Genomic DNA, 7475 nt, shown 5'->3' on the forward strand with positions numbered 1-7475 from the left:
GATAAGGCATTTTAATTTTCTTTGCTAGTTTATAATAACTATTCTTGTATATTTTGAATGTGATGACATTCGTTTTGTGTTTGATTCAATTGGAGGCTCTAAGACCCGAAGTTTACGCTTTCTGTGGTTTAATATTTGTTCTTTATATTCCTGATTACTTGTTTATGAAATTAATCACTTGTACAGTGATGGAACTGCATGGACTGTTCAAGTAAAACTCAAACTCAATACTCAGCTTTATCTCAACTAAATGGGATTTGCTACATGGAGCTTCTTTCCATGGAAGGTTTGAGTAACTGAAAGGGAAGAGGTCATCTAGCTTGGGTGAACCAGGGTTTTTGGATCCTCTGGGTTATGGCATAAGAGATCTAGACCAGGGATTTAGGGGACTCCGATATCGGTCCGGATTGGATCGGTGGGTATTGGTCTATTTTACCCCTGTTTTTTATAAAAAAATATTATTTTTTACTATTTTACCTCTGAAACGATCTGGATAACCGATCTGGATTGGTATTGGATCGGGGATTGTCTCAGCCAATACCGATCCAATACAGCCCATACGGGCGATACGGCTGATCCTAGACCAATACTTGAAACCATGATCTAGAATGTGAAGGCTATTGCCATGTTGGGTTTCTTGATTAAGTTTAAAAAAAGGTATATCACTAGATTTTGTTAGCTTTCCCCTTTTGTTGCCCTTTTGGAATGACAAAATTAACTTGAACAGAGAAGAGAAGGTTTTATAAAATATTTACAGGGGAACGTTTTCCTTCACCCATGGCATGGGTTCTTCAACAAAAATACATCTCTCCTCTCACTTTCCCCTGGATTTGGATCCTCTCCGGCTTGGGGGTGTTGGAAAGGGACCAGTGAGGTGGAATTGGACATGGTGATGACAATCGCAATAATGTGAAGAATTTCAAACTGTTGCAGTTTGGACAGTGGACCAGCTTCTGGCATGGATCAAGGAATTCGTATCGGATTGGCAGAATCAGCTGAAACATATAAGTCAAAATTGATTTCTAGTCAATTTCGTATCGGTCGATCGATATGGCCCAAGGGTAAATTGGTAAAAAAAAAAAAAAATCATAGAAAGGGAAAATTATTATTATATATTTTATGACAAAATGAACGTTTTCTGATTGCGTGGTCCTTGTGTTCAAACATAGAGGATGATGAAATGACTCCTTGTGAAAGCTAAAAAAACCCCACCCTCCATGATGCTTATATGTGCATCCTCAATGGCCCTTGCACTACTGTATGTCCGTCTAGAGGTCCCATGTCTAGATACAACAGGGTGTGAAAAAACCCATCGTGCACAGGGTAGTTGGATCTTTTCACACCCGGCTGTGATGGGCGTGGGGAATGCTGAACGGGCAGCATTCTTATGTTTATCTTCTAACACGTGTTGGGCTCTTATTGCTGCAAAATTTTTATTCTTTTTTTGTTAATAAATTTTGATTCTCTTGACAAACCACTTTTGCATTTTTTTTTTATGAAATGTAAACGGTGGATCTTTTAGATGATTTTTCTTTTTATTTCTTATTAAGTCTCAATACATCCACCCATTCAACACGACCGTCTTTTTTTTTTTAATATAAAAGAGAATACTATTAAAAGAATAAAAAGTACATCACACTTTAAAGAAAAAAGGGAGGAAAAAGTAGGAAAAATTATCCAACAATGTTGAAAAGAATAGAAAGATAGAGAGACATATGATGTCACAAGGAAAGAAGAAAAGAATGAGGAAAGGAGGACAAAGACTCTGAGTCACTCTCTCTCGCCAAAGCCATACTTGGCAATTTCTTATACATATATTTTTCTTTAATTTAATATTCTTCTTCTTTTAACTCTAGAAAGAGATAAAGAGAAAATTGGTAAAAGAAAGAAGTATCAATTCAAATATGTATTGCAAACTTAAAAGTCTTTAAGCGTGTTCTGCGGAAAGTGGGTCCTATTGTAACTTCTGTAATTTTTTTTACTAAAATAAATTGTATAATATTTTTTTAGAGAAAAGAACGTTATCCGGTCATGTAGTTCTTTTGCCCAACATAGAGGAGTCCGTGAAGCTACTACTCCACCCCATGAATTAATCAAGAATCCCATCCATATTGATGCTCTAGCGTACACTTTTATTGATCCCCATGCTAATGCAAGGGTCACATATTGTTAGCATTCTTTTGCCTTATTTTAAAAATAGGAGAGAATTCCGTAAAAAGTAACATAGACCCTGCACTAGTGCAAGGGTTAATGAGATGACATGCGAAAATTTCAATATCAACAAAATTTCCACATTGAATTTTTTTTGAGGGGGGGGGGTGGGGGAAGGGCATGGTGCAGGGAACTAATTGGATTTTTCCTTCTCTAAGGATTTGACTCCCGAGAATGATACTCTTGCACCTTAATCTATTCTTATGTTGAGACTCTGGCATCTATTCCAACAGTCTAAAATCCATGTTGCAATTGAAGGCATGGTCACAATGAACAGAATGGAACACGTACCAACCAAGTGAAGAAAACTACAAAGATAATCGGAGACCAACTCATATTGGTGGAAATTTGTTTTTAGGTGTTCATTCATCTTTTGGGTTTGGATACAGTAACTGGAGTTTTGGATAAAAAAGAATAAAAATATATCATGCTTTTTAAAAGGAGGTAAAAGAAAGAAAAAAAAATCATCCAACAACCTTGAAAATTAAAAGAAGGATAGGAAGACAATAGTAGATTCTAGACGTTTTGGTGGAAGACTCCTAACTTCCAGTCTTCCACCAAAAAGCTATGCATGGCTATGTTTTTCTTCTCCCTTTCAACTCTAGAAAACGATAAAGAGAAAAAGTGGTAAAAGAAACAAAAGCTCCAATTCAAAATAATGTGTAGCACACTTAAAAAGAGTCTTCATCTAGATTGGTAAAAAAGGAAATAAGTTGATGCTCAATTAAACCCGCGTGTTTTGAGGAGGGAGGAAAAGAATTGCCATGTTTTCTTATACTTTAATTTTCTTCATTATTTATTATTTATTGGGGTGAGTTTTTCTTCTAATGTGGAAAGGAAAACTTTCGGCTTCTTAAATTTTATTCTTATTAAAAGAAAAATAAAAAATTGTAAAAGAAACAAGGAAAAGGTTCTAAGCCTAAGTCATACATCGTGTCTTTTCATAATTTATATTATATTAATAGAGAAAAGAACCAAGTCAGCCTAGCGTTTCCCATACCCAGACATTGTTGGGTGTAGAAAGACCCAACAACCCTTGTGTGTGCCGGGTATTTTCACACCCAACTGCGTCTAGGAGTGGGATCGACTGGAAAGGTTTCTTTGCCCTGTATTAATTGTTGAGAAAAGAATACTGTTTGATCAAGTGGTACCTATGCTAGCATGAGGGCCAATGAGAGTGTGTGCCTAGACATCAAAACGAAGGATGATGTGGTCATTTCATGCCTCCTACTCTCCTAGTGTCTGGCGTTCGGGCCATATGACTAGATAGCATTCTCTAAACTTTGATTGTTTGGGGAAAAAAAAACAAGGGAAAAGGCTTTGAGCCGAAGTCATACATTGTGTCTTTTCACATTTATATTATAATATTAAGGAAAAAAGGAGAAAAGAACCATGTTAATCTAGGGTTCTCTCCTCCACAAACACAATTGGATATGAAAATACCCAACTACCTTGGTGTGTGTCGAATATTTTCATGCCCAACTATGTCTGGTCGTGGGGAATCCTAGACCGATAGAGTTCTTCAACTAAGGTTAGGGGCTTGAGCCGTGTGGCTCTAATACCATTTCAGAACTGATTTCTTAATTTTCATTGTGTGCTCTCCAATAGAGAGTTTATATAGTACAACAATGTGCCCTAGTCCATCTATACAAACTAGAAAAGAGAAGATTACAATTGAATAGGACTCCACATGTGATAATGATTCCTAAATATAGGAGATACCAATATGCTAGAGTCCTAAACAGTGCGCAACGTAAATGCGAAGATTGATGAAAGATTCAGAAGATTTAAAACTAAAAACAAGAAGCAATCGAGAAGTTGGAACCACAGAGAGAGAGAGAGAGAGAGAGAGAGAGAGAGAGGCCTTGAAATGATCTGGTTTTCATGATTTAGAAACTAATATGATTCCTTGCTACTCATACTTCATCAACTGTATGAAGTCTAAAAAATTTTGATTTGTAACATGCTTATTTATGTTGCAATTGGATATTGTTAGGAATAGTGTAGTTTTCGTAGATTTTGATCCTAAGAGAATTACAAGCAACATGCCTGGTATTGTTAGCCCTTGGGATCTCCCTCAAACAGGTTAATATAAGTTGAACTTCTATAGGGCATCATAAGCTGAATCACAAGATGTTTTATGGTTTTCAATGTGCAGGTTCAAGATCAGCTGTAAAGAATGGAAACTAGGGCCATGGCTCTACTTTAATCTCATCAGTTTGACATTAAAGAGCCATTTATTGTCTTTTTAGCTTCTTTTTAGTATGTACTTATATGAACAACTAATATAGGTAGCTCACCTGATGGCTACCATTTGTTGTTGGGATAATGTTTCTCAGGTTGGTATGGCTCTGCCTAGTTTTGTAATGTGGTATTTCATAATATAAGTGCTTGCATATAAGTGTTACTAATTGTTATAAGAGGAAATATCACTCTCTCTCATGAACTAAAGCGAAATATCAAGTTCTCCCTACAATTTTTTAAAATATCACTCCTGAACACAAAGATTCTTTTTATCATCCCTTTTCGTTAGAAATGACTGCTAAGTCATCAAATAAGTTTTCCTAATAACCAAAATACTCCCACATATATTGAATACCAAATATAGCCTTCATGAAGTAAAAATGAGGAAACCCTTCTTCTCTCTAGTGTTCAGCTCACTAGCGAGCACTAGTTCTGGTCAATTCCAGGCCAATCCCGGTCGGTATTAGCCAAGACCAGTATTGTATCCCATACCAATTACTAAATACCTAGCTTCAAGAGATTTTCTTCAGATTTTGGCCTTCTCCAAGGCAAACTTTCAATACTAGAGGATTCTTTTTAACAACCTCTTTAGTCCTGGCCTCCAAAGGGGGTTTAATTCTTGGCCAGTCATTGTCCTTAGAAGTTCCTTCACCCATAGATTATGTGAGAAAAGATTTAAAGAAAATGAAAATAGAAAGAGGAGAAATTTGTCTCACTACTTTATACTTTATAGAGAAATGAATTCTCTTTGGTCATGTGACTCTCGCACCCAGACACAAAAGGGGGAGAAATGACGTCTCCTATGAAACCAAAAAAAAAAAGAAAGAAAGAAAAACCAACCACTTATGCCTATGTACACTCCCTCATTGGCCCAACACTGGTGCAAAGGTTGCACCCAGCGGCCGCAGGAAAACTCCGCCTCCTTAGATTTTATTTAGAAAAAAATGGTCAAAAAAACAAAACTTGATGTTCAAATGTTCTACAGATAGAGAACTTGCCACTGTCAAGCAGCTGGTCCTACATATGTGATCCCACAGCACGTTGGAGGCTCAAGTCCTTTAAAAGGTAAGAGGAAACACTGTCCATCTAGCATTCCTCATACCCAAACACAGCTGGGCATGAAAGTCATCCACACCGCTGAAAGGTCGAGGTCCAGACTCTAGACCATGGTTTTAAAACTCAGATGGTATTGATCAATATCGGCTGGATTGGATTGGTATTGCTTTTGACTGATCCTTTATTTTGATCAATTCGATCTCAATAGACTGATATGATCTAAGGATAAAAACATAATAAAAAATTGATTTTTATTAAAAAAAATGGTATAAATCTATCTGATACGGTCTGATTCAAGCTGATCTTGACCGATCCCAAATTATTGAACCTTGCTCTAGACTGTCCTAGTTTTGTCCACTAAGCAGTTGTAGATGTTGATAGTCAAGAAAATAACCCATTAGACACTTACTTTTCAAAAGTTTATGAGTATTCTCCATTCTTTCATGTATACTAAAGTATGGTATTGGTGTTACTAAGAGAAGGAGATATGTTCAGCCACAGAATCCTCTTGTTGGGGATGCTTATAAGAAAGAGGGTCACAGATGAGATGTTTAAAGATTGCATAGCCTTTATAATTATTTTACATAATTCGGATACAAAAGTGAGTTCCATTGTGATTTAATGAAATAAATTGATGGGAGAAGAGGGTTCCCTAAGAGACAGCTCGGCTCCTGCACCAATGTAAGGGCTAATGGGAGCAATAGTTGTAGGGGTCGGATTTACGCCTTTCATGAGAAGCGGGGAGGTCATTTCTCCCTCCAATATGTCTAGGCATAAGGGCCACATTGCCTTTTAGGTTTCTTGTTCTTTATAATTGTATAATAATTTTTGGGGAAAAAAAATGTGACCTGGTCGTGTGGTTCCTGTACCAAGACATACAGGAGGTTGCAAAACTATTGCCCCACCCCATGTGAAATTAAGAATTTCATCCATATTGATGCTCCAACACACACTCTTATTGGCCCATACGCTGATGCATGGGCTGTACCACCAATAGCGACATCTTGCCCTTTTTTTGAATTAAAATAAAAATTGAGAGAGGATTCTCTAAAAGGTAATGTGACCCTAAACCAATGTGAGAACCAATGGAAACATATGCAGAAACATCAGCAACAACAAGATTTCCACGTTTCATTATGGGTGCAGAGCGGTCAAATATTCAAGAACTAATTGGGGTAGGGAAATTTAATTTTAGGTGTTCATTCCTCTTTTGTTGGCCTCTTTTGTGTTGGATGTTGAGCAACCTTGAAAATTTTAAAAGGGATAGGAAGACAAGTGGAATGATTCAACATAGACAATAAGTTTTTTTTATGACAAGTTCACTCCATGTGTTGCACGTTGAAAATCCAAAGACAGAGAGAAATAGCATGTCACAAGGAAGGAAGATGGATGAGGACTGGAATTTTCCTAAGCCAATTGACACCCAAATGTTTGAGTCGTGTTGATTGTTGATTTGATGTAGCAATTCAGACTTCTTGGTCATAGTCTAGGCTGCCCAAAGAGGCATCCAATGGTTCGGAGGATCCGGTCATGTGTTGGGATGTATACCTAGTTTCTTTCGGTCACCAAATGCCTCTCTAGGCAGCCTAGCCACGGGAAAGAATCTGGATCCCTGGAACTAATAGGCCAAAAGCTAGTGTCCAGAATCTCCATATCCTTTCCAGCCCCTCTAGCGTGCATCTGATGGCTTGGAGGGCTTAGGGTGTAATACCCCGCTTCTTAAACCCGGTCTGATTTCGTGATTGAACCGGTTTAACCATGCAGGAACCGAGCCAGAGGATATTAGAGCGGGCTCCTTATGGGCTATGATGGCACGAGTGACCTTAAACACCGGCTGGCCCGACAAGTCCGAGCCAGTGCCAGAAGAGACGGGAGTGCCCAAACCGTGTACGTGCACCTACCATAAGGCTATGTACGGATAAAACAGGTATTATATCCGTATTTTAAGGTATATACGTATGCTA

The sequence above is a fragment of the Macadamia integrifolia genome, chromosome 2 (assembly GCF_013358625.1).
Source record: "Macadamia integrifolia cultivar HAES 741 chromosome 2, SCU_Mint_v3, whole genome shotgun sequence".
Lineage (NCBI taxonomy): Eukaryota > Viridiplantae > Streptophyta > Magnoliopsida > Proteales > Proteaceae > Macadamia > Macadamia integrifolia.